Source organism: Microtus oregoni, unplaced genomic scaffold (genome assembly GCF_018167655.1).
Source record: "Microtus oregoni isolate MIOR12 unplaced genomic scaffold, Mior012 000002F_ref0000024, whole genome shotgun sequence".
NCBI classification, from domain to species: Eukaryota; Metazoa; Chordata; class Mammalia; order Rodentia; family Cricetidae; genus Microtus; species Microtus oregoni.
In genome coordinates, this window is record NW_024543061.1 from 56,569,629 (window position 1) to 56,579,643 (window position 10,015).

Here is a 10,015-nt window from a genome sequence, read left to right on the forward strand (position 1 = left end):
CTCAGACACCAGCTATTAGTGCGGGGAGGAGAGGCCAGTGACCTAAAACCTTTTAAGGTCTCACTGTAGCTCACTGAGGGAGAACACTAAGTGGGAGGCAAAAGGCCCCTGAGCTTCAGCCACACAGTCAGGTCCTGTTCAACTCTCCCAATCTCAGGAACCCTGGCAGCCACCAGCTGACGAGAAGAAGGCACACAGTGTCCAGGCACTTCCTGTGAAGCAGAGGTGGTGCTAGGCAATCCGGTGGGAATTTGCTTCTTCATTATACGGATGAGTTTACTGAGTCATGGAGATGAATAGGGAGTCCCTCAAGGTCACATAGTATCATGATATTTTATTAAGGGGGCACAGAGTCAAACCAGGGATTTGAAGCCAGGACCTTGTGAATGCCAGGCTAGGGCTCTACCATTGAGACACACTGGCGGCATCCCCCCATGTGATTTTTAGTGCAAGCTAGGGTTGGCAGATTGTGGTCTCACTCAAAGTGACTTATTTATTTATTTTTCACTGAATAACACATTCCTTACCAAAAATGAGAAGAATTGGTTGTCAAGAGGCTGAGGCAGGCAGATCTCTGTGAGTTTGAGACCCACCAACTCTATATAATGAGTTTCAGGCCAACCAAGTTTATATAGTGAGTTTCTATCTTATAAAGAGGGGGGGGAAGCAGGGGCATTGGGTAAAGAAACAAAAAAGGTCAGGGCCTATCCTTATAGGATCCATGCTTCTGCAGGGGAAGGGAAATGCTCCCTACCGCTCTGTGGTTCGTTAGCTGAGTCCACAGGGAAAGCCAGCGAATGGGTCAAACAGTGTGTAGCACATGACACACCTGGGGCATCACAGGGAGGGAAATGACTGTTCCAAACCCAGCGAAATCTAAACACCTCCATACACCCATTGCTGGGCGAATAGAGAAACAAAGCAGACTCTAGAAATGCTGGTTTCTGAGCGAGCACAGAAGTACAGCTTCTGCGTTTGGATGCCGGTCATCATTCAGAAGAACCACCCCAAACTTTGTCTCTTTAGACTTTCGGAACAAGAAAACCTCCCTGACTGAACCAAAGACAGACGCTCCAAGAGTACAGATGTTACACGTCCCCTTCTGCAATCTTACCCACGAAGGAAGATGAGCTCACGCTAGGGATGGAGACGGGAGGCTGACTCCAGCCCAGATTGTCAGTAGACAAAACATATTCAGAGCTTGTCTCAAAAACAAAACCCAAACAAACAAAAATGTAATACCTAGAGGCTAGAATATTTCAGGGGTTAACAGTGACTACTGCTCTTCTAGAGGATCTGAGTTCAGTCCCCAGCACCCACATAGGGCAGCTTACAGTTCCCTGTAACTCTAGTTCCAGGAATTCCAACGCCCTCTTCAGGTCTCAATGGGAACTGCACTCATGTGCACATACTCACACATAGACACACACATATATACATAATTAAAAACTAGATAAATATTTTTAAAGTAATACCTGGCATGAGTGTGTTTTAGGTTCATTTAAATCAAACCAACATTTCCTGGTCTTCATCTAGAGCCTGCTTTTGTCATTTATCTCAACCTCTTTCTTCATGTCTCTTGTTCCAAGGCAAAGGAGAACTGTTACACAGCCTGGCTGTGTGTAAGCTCACTGATATCCTCGTGATCTCGAATACTGCAAAGACTTGGGAAGATGGTTCTAAACAGAACATCTTGAGTTAATCGAAGTGTGTTGTGAAATGTTTGCTGTGGTTCCCTAAATAACCAGTGTTGGCAGGGAACAGTAAATTTGCATGAACCACCACAAAAAAAAAAATGCTGGTTCAGAGAGAAAATACATGTCAAGTTCCTATTGTGGGACTCAGCATGGAACACAGGTAAATGACTCAAACCAGAAAAACAAGAGGTTGACACCTTCTCAAGGAGAATTGTAGGTCACACCTAAGCCAGAGCTTTTGCAAAACTTGTCCTCAATCTTCCTACCTACTTAAAGAATCCACCAGGAGAGAGCATCAGAAAGGGAGAGGCCCTGTGACCCACTGTCCCAGCTAAACTCAGGATTCCGTGTCTCCATCAAGGTGTCGGTCATGTACATGAGCCATGTTGGGCATTCTCGGTCAGTTAAGACATAAATGCCTACTGTTCCCACCAACATGGCACTCAGCTGAGCCTAGGCTATCTGCAGACACCTCAGTGATCGTCATCATACCTACTGACACTTGCTGACTTGATCCCCAAGTGCCCATGTACATCCATTATACAGCCCAGAGGCCAGAAGGTCCCAGATCAGGAAGTGATATTAAGTATAGCTTTTTTTTTTTGTACTTTTACTTTTTAACAAGACAGGGGTTGCTTTCCAGCCCTGGTTAACCTTGAACTCGTGGCAATCCTCCTGATTTGGCATCTCACCTCCTAGGATGACAGAGGTGAGCTGTCACTCCAGACTAAGTACAGCTGTGTTGGAGTTGGTCCTAGTGACTGCCTTAGTTTGGTTTTCTAGTACTGTGAGGAGACACAATGACCATGACAACCCTTTTTTTATATTTATTTATTATGTATACAATATTCTGTCTGTGTGTATATCTGCAGGCCAGAAGAGGGCACCAGACCTCACTACAGATTGTTATGAGCCACCATGTGGTTGCCGGGAATTGAACTCAGGACCTTTGGAAGAGCAGGCAATGCTCTTAACCACTGATCCATCTCTCCAGCCCCCATGACAACTCTTATAAAGGAAAGCATTTAACTCAGGTAGCACTTAAAGCTACAGAGGTTTAGTCCATTATCATCATGGTCGGAGCATGGCAGCTGGGAGTATGGGGATGCAAGCAGACGTGGTGCTGGAGAATTCTACATCTTCAATGCAAAAGTAACAGGAAGTGAACTGTCTCACTGGGTGTGGTTTGAGAATGTATGAGATCTCAAAGTCTGCCTCTACAGTGACACACTTCCTCCAACCAGACCACACCTGCTCCAATAAAGCCACGCCTCCTAATAGTGCCACTCCCTTTAGGGCCATTTTCTTTCTTCCTTTTTTTTAATATTTATTTTATTTATTTATTTTTTTTAATTTTTTTTAATATTTATTTATTTATTATGTATACAATATTCTGTCTGTGTGTATGCCCCAAGGCCAGAAGAGGGCACCAGACCCCATTACAGATGGTTGTGAGCCACCATGTGGTTGCTGGGAATTGAACTCAGGACCTTTGGAAGAGCAGGCAATGCTCTTAACCTCTGAGCCATCTCTCCAGCCCTATTTATTTATTATGTATACAATATTCTGTCTGTGTGTATGCCTGCAGGCCGGAAGAGGGCACCAGACCTCTTTACAGATGGTTGTGAGCCACCATGTGGTTGCTGGGAATTGAACTTAGGACCTTTGGAAGAGCAGGCAATGCTCTTAACCACTGAGCCATCTCTCCAGCCCCGGGCCATTTTCTTTAAACCACCACAATATTATACATAAGAAACGCACAGAGCCGGGCGGTGGTGGCGCACGCCTTTAATCCCAGCACTCGGGAGGCAGAGGCAGGCGGATCTCTGTGAGTTCGAGACCAGCCTGGTCTACAAGAGCTAGTTCCAGGACAGGCTCCAAAGCTACAGAGAAACCCTGTCTCGAAAAAACCAAAAAAAAAAAAGAAACGCACAGATTCTTTTTCTAACTATATTAACTTGGACTGTAAGGACTGGGACCTTTTTTAAAATCTTTTTTATGTTTACATTTTTATTCATCTTTTATTTATTTTTTAAAGGTTTTTTTTAGAGTTATTTTATTTTATGTGTATGAGGATATGCTTGCTTGTATGTATTTGCAACATATGTGTGGTACTTAGGGAGGTCAAAAAATCCTCTGTAAGGACAACGGATGCTCTGGAACCCTCTCTCCAGACTCTACAATCCTCTATCTGATTTTATTTATTTATTTATTTCATTTGCTTGTGTATATGTGCAGGTGTGCACAGCACACAGACTGAGAATGTAGCTCACTTGGTAGAGTGCTTGTTTGGCATGCATAAAGCCCTAGGTTCAAGTCTCAGCACTACATAAACCTTTAAAAAACAAAACAGAGTCTCACACATGCCAGGCTGTCCTAGCACTGTGCACACCCTCACCTCCTCTGCCATGTTGAATGACAGCAGACATCATGAGCATTATGCAATGGTATTGTCAGCACCTGGGGTTCAGGCTTAGCTCTCCACTGGACACCCTCAACAGTCCAATGGAGACCTTTTAGGGTCTTTAACTCAGGCTAAACAGGGGTCAGTGGCTTCTACAACATAGAAAGAGTTTCAGGACTAACGAGTTTCTGAAGCAGAGTTGAGGTTAACTACAGATGTACTACAGGATGCTGTAGATCAGCAGGCAAAGGCACTGCTGCTAAGCCTGATGACCGGAATTCAATCCACAGGACCCACATGGTGGAAGGAGAATGGACTCCTGAAAGTTGCTCTCTGACCTTCTATGTATGCCTTTGCCCATCTGCACATACACAAGCAATAAATAAATATAATGAAAAATTAATTGGCATAGGCTTAAGCATAAAGGTTAAGAGAAAGCAGTGATCAGAAAGAAACACAAAATGAGTTGAAAAGCTTGGACGTGGGCTTCACAGAGACGAGTCTCTGAGCGCAAGATATATTGAACATGGGTGCAGCTCTAAATGGCTGCTCGTTGTTCTTATAATAGTTACATATAGGAATTTCATGGGTTTGAAGTTTCTGAATTCAAAGTGTTGTTAAGAAACCTAGACTAGTTAGGCAGTGGTGGTGCATGCCTTTAATTCCAGCACTCAGGAGGCAGAAGCAGCTGGATATCCATGAGTTCAAGGCCAGCCTGGTCTACAAGAGCTAGTTCCAAGACTGGACTGTTACACAGAGAAACTCTGTTTTGAAAAACTAAAAAAGGAAAGAAAGAAAGCAGAAAAGAAATCTAGACTAGCTGGGTAGTGGTGGTGCACACCTTTAAACCCAGCATTCAGGAGGCAGAGGCAGATGAATCTCTGAGTTCCAGGCCAGACTGGTCTATAAAGCAAGTTCCAAAACAGTCAGGACCACACAGAAAAACCACAAAAGAAAGAAAGAAGAAAGAAAGAAAGAAAGAAAGAAAAAAAGAAAGGAAGGAAGGGGAAGAGAGAAAGGAAGAAAGAAAGGAAAAAACAAAGGAAGAATGGAAGGAGGAAACCTAAATAAGGAGGCAGACTTTTAAATTCTAGCACCTGAGAAGTAGAGGAAAGTGGGTCTCTATGATTTCCAGGCCAGCCAGGGCTATATAGAGACCCTTGTCCCAAACAGGCAAAAAAAGAAAGGTAAATGAGGTTCCCAGGTGGTTCCAAAGGGGAGGGTCCCAGTTGATAAGGTAAAGTCCAGTTCCCAGGGACACAGGAACATTGGATATCTCTACTGCAAACACAATTAGGTTTTGTTTGAGATTCTCAGGCCTAGCAGGGAAAGGAATGAAGCCCCACCCAAGGTCACATAGACCCAGGCTCAAGCCTGGGTCGTTGCTACTTTACATAAAATATCTGTGTGCCAAGGGAACATTCCTGTGTGTGAACAGCCTTTACAGCAAACATTGCTTGTGTTGGAATCCATGCTTCTCTGCAGGAGGCAGGCTCCAGGCAGACTCTGGTGTGAAGGGTTCCCTTCTCTTCCTGTGTCCTCATAACTTTCCTGACTTCTGTCTGGACTCAAATAGGTGGGGTCTGAGAACTTGTCATTTCGGCTCACAGGCCTTTCACCCCAGAACCTCAGCAACAGTAAATGAGAAACTTGACTTTAAGCCCTAAGACTGAACCCAGCTGAGATTTTGGGGGCTATGGAAGGTGGCAGAATAGCTGGTTTTGCACACGAGTGATGCAGGTGTTTTGGAAGGTCTAAAGGGGGTATTTTTTTCCCCTGGAGCTGGACTTATAGGTGGTTTTTATGCTACCTGAAGTGGGTGCTGGTAACTGAACATGGAGTGGGGGGTGAAGAGCAGAAAGGGCTTTTAACTACTGAAGAGACAATGGTGACTTGTCTCCAAAGATGATCCTCGGCAAGTTATGCCTGTCAGTGCCCATGCTTTTGGGTAGATTTCTCCCATGTGGGGCCTAGGATGGTCCTAGGGCTTGCTTTAACCAATAGGAGTTGGAAGTAATGCCAGACAAGCTCTGGGTTGATACTGAAGAGAGTTTAGAATATTATTCTAACTATGTAAAGACATTGTTTATGTTGCAGAATATCAATTTAACTATGTGAACTGTATTACATATGTTTATGCTGCTTTGTTGCATTTGCTTAATAATGGAAGGATGTGTGCTTAATTATGTAAACATGTGTTGCATTTGTTTCACCTTGCCTGCTTAAGGCACCTGATTGGTCTGATAAAGAGTTGAATGGCCAATAGCTAGGCAGAGAAAGGATAGGTGGGGCTGGTAGGCAGAGAGTATAAATGGAAGGAGAAATCTAGGTTTGAGAGAGGAAAGAGAAAAGAACGAGAGGAGAGAATGAGGGAGACACCCAGGGCAAGACGCCAAGAAGACACCAGCCAGTCAAACATAGAAGCAGTAAAAGTAAGATACAGAAGTAAGAAAGGTAAGCCCTGAGACAAAAGGTAGATTAAGAGAAACAGGTTAATTTAAAAGAGCTGGCCAGAAACGTTCCTAAGCTAGGCTGAGCATTCAAAGCTAATGAGTCTCTGTGTCATGATTTGGAAGCTGATTGGTGGCCTAAAAGAAAAAGCCTGGTACAGAAGAGCGCCTAGCCGGGTCAGTTGAGGGAACTCTGAACCACCTTGAACCAAGAAAGACCATAAAGAAAGCTTTGAGGGGAGAAGAGAAGACTGAAACGAAACTTTTAGAGAAAGTACAGAGGAGTCTTAGACATTGTGGTAGTTTGAGTAGCTATGACCCCTATGGACTCCTGTGTTTGAATGCTTGGCCCATAGGGAGTGGCACTATTAGGAGGTGTGGCTTTGTTGGAGGAAGTGTGTTGCCATGAGGGCGGGCTTTCAGGTCTTCTATGCTCAAACTATGCCCAGTGTGGCACAGTCTCTTTCTGGAGTTCTGCTGCCGGCAGACCAAGATGAAGAACTCTCAGCTCCTTCTCCAGCACAATGTCTGCCTGCATGCCACCATGTTTCCCGCCATGATGATAATGGACTAAATCTCTGAAACTTAAGCCAGCCCCAACTAAATGCTTTACTTTATAAGAGCTGTTGTCACAGTGTCTCTTCCCAGCAATAGAAACCCTAAGACAGCATCCCACCATCCCAAGGTGACAACTACTTGGAGGTCGCCTCACAGACAACTGACAGCTGCAGAGCACAGTCAGCCCCAGTCAACCTACAGAGCTCCGAGAAAAAAATAAAATAAAGGCATTTATTGTTGTTATTCTAACTCTTTGAAGTAGGGTCTCCTGTAGCCCAGGCTGGCTTTGAACTCCTGATCCTCCAGCCTCCGTATCTATCCTAAGTGCTGGAATTATTGGCATGCATCAAACACCAACAAGTTCCAATGCTGTTTTTTTATTGTTGTTTCACATTTTGTTTTGTTTGTGCATAGATGTTTGTGGGGAAGGGCAGTAGGTCACTGAATGCCTGTGGAGTTTAGATGACAAATAATGGGGCCTGGCTCTCTCTTCCTTGCGGGAGTTGGTTCTTTTTCTATGCTGTGGGTTCCTGGATTAAATTCAGGTCATCAGACTTGGTAGCAAACTTCCTTAGCCTCTAATCCATCTTCTGGCACAAATGATGGGTTTTTGTTTGGTTTGGTTGGTTGGTTTTTTGGGTTTTCTCTATTTTTTCTATTTTTTGAAGACACAATTTCTCTGTATAACCCTGGCTGTCCTTGAACTCACTCTGTAGACCAGGCTGGCCTTGAACTCACAGAGATCTGCCTCCCAAGTGCTGGGATTAAAGGCAAGTGCCGGGATTAAAGGCAAGTGCCACCATGCCCAGGCTTGTTTTTGTTTTTGAAACTGGGTCTTCTTCTGTTGCCTTGCATGACTTGGAACCTACTACAGGTTGGCCTCTAACTCAACAAGTGCTGGGACCAAAGGCCTGTGCCATTATGCCCAACAATTCTGGTAATTTTTTTAAAACTTTTTTTTAAGATTTATTTTTAATGGGGTTGGAGAGATGTCTCAATGGTTATGAGCACTGGCTGTTCTTCCAGAGGAAAGTTCGACTCCCAGCACCCACGTGGCAACTCATAACTTCAGTTCCAGGGCATCTGACACCCTCACACAGACTATACATGCAGGCAAAACACAGATGCACATAAATATTTTTAAAAAATACTTACTTTTATTGTATGAGTATGGGTTTTTCCTGTGTGTATGCCTGTGCACCGCATGCTTGCACAGTGCCCATGGAAGTCAGAAGAGGACACTGCATCCCCTGGAACTGGAGTCATGTATGGTTGTGAACCACTGTGTGGGTGATGGAATCTGAACCTGGGTCCTCCGTAAGACCAGTCAAGTGCCCTTAACCACTGATCCATCTCTCCAGCCCCAATTCTGGCAACGTTAAGCCATTAAGGTGTGTAATGTGTTTGTTATGCAGCAATAAATAACAACACCACTGGCCAAATTTATTCAGAGCCCTTAGAACAAAGTGACCCACTAAAAGTGTCCTGCAGTCAGCTTGAGGCCAGTGTGGGCCAGAGAGGGGAAACTGTGCCTCAAAAATTAAGCAAGACCATAACTTTGGCTAAGGGCTAAGGTGAGCTTCTCAGGCTGAGATAAAGAGAGTCAAGGACTTTGGCTGAGGACCCCCAGCGTCTAACCAACAGTTCTGCAAAGCAGACAGAGAGAAACAACGGAGAGGTGGGACCAACCTCACAGTGCAAGGCAGGAAGACCAAGACACAAGTTGCAGGAAATGTGAGCAATCAAATCTCTCCCCAAAGCTCAGAAGTCCAGTCGCAGGGGGGTTGGGGGCATTAACCAAGGTATGTGGCTACTGAGAGTCCATCATAGGAGGATTGAGGACATTCATCAAGGCTTGTGGTCTCTGGGAATCCATTTCAGTTTTCCTTCCTTCCTTCTTTTTTTTTTTTAAGATTTTTAAAAATAAATCTGTGTGTGTGTGTGAGAGAGAGAGAGACAGACAGACAGAGACACAGAGAGAGGCAGAGAGAGAGAGACAGAGAGACAGAGAATGCAACCCATATGCAGATACCACAGGAATCCAGAAAGGGCATCACATTCCTGAAGGTGAAGTTATAGGCAGTTGTGAGCTGCCTATTGTAGATGTGAGGAACTGACCCCTGGTCACCTGTAAGCACATAACCATTGAACCATCTTTCCAGACACTTCTAAAAAAAATTTTAACTATATTTTAAATGTAAGGTTTTTTTTGTTTTGTTTTTCGGGAGGGGTGGATTTTTGTTTTTGTTTTGTTTTGTTTTAAAGTTAGTTGGGGTGGTACATGCCTTTAACCCCAGTACTCTGGAGGAAGAGACAGGCAGATCTCTACGAATTTGAGGCCAGCTTGGTCTACATAGCAAGTTCCAGGCCAACCAGAGCTATTGGGTGAGAGACTCTGCCTCAAACAAACAAACAACTAAATAACAAATATTAAATGTATTTTTATTTTTATTTTTTTTAAAAAATTTATTTATTTTATATATATACTCGCCAGGAGATGGCACCAGATCTCTTTACAGATGGTTGTGAGCTGGGAATTGAACTCAGGACCTCTGGAAGAGCAGCCAGTGCTCTTAACCTCTGAGCCATCTCTCCAGCCCCCTTAAATGTATTTTTAAAAGATTTATTTATTTATTATGTATACAGTGTACTGCCTGCATATCAGAAGAGGGCATAAAATCTTGTTGTAGATGGTTGTGAGCCATCTACATGTGGTTGCTGGGAATTGAACTCAGGACCTCTGGAAGAACAGTCAGTGCTCTTAACCTCTGAGCCATTTCTCCAGCCTCCAACAAATGCAATTTTTTAAAAGAGATTTATTTATTTTTATTTTCTGTATATGAGTATTTTGTCTACATGTATGGATGTGCACTATGTGTGTGCCTGGTGCCAGCAAAGATCAGAAG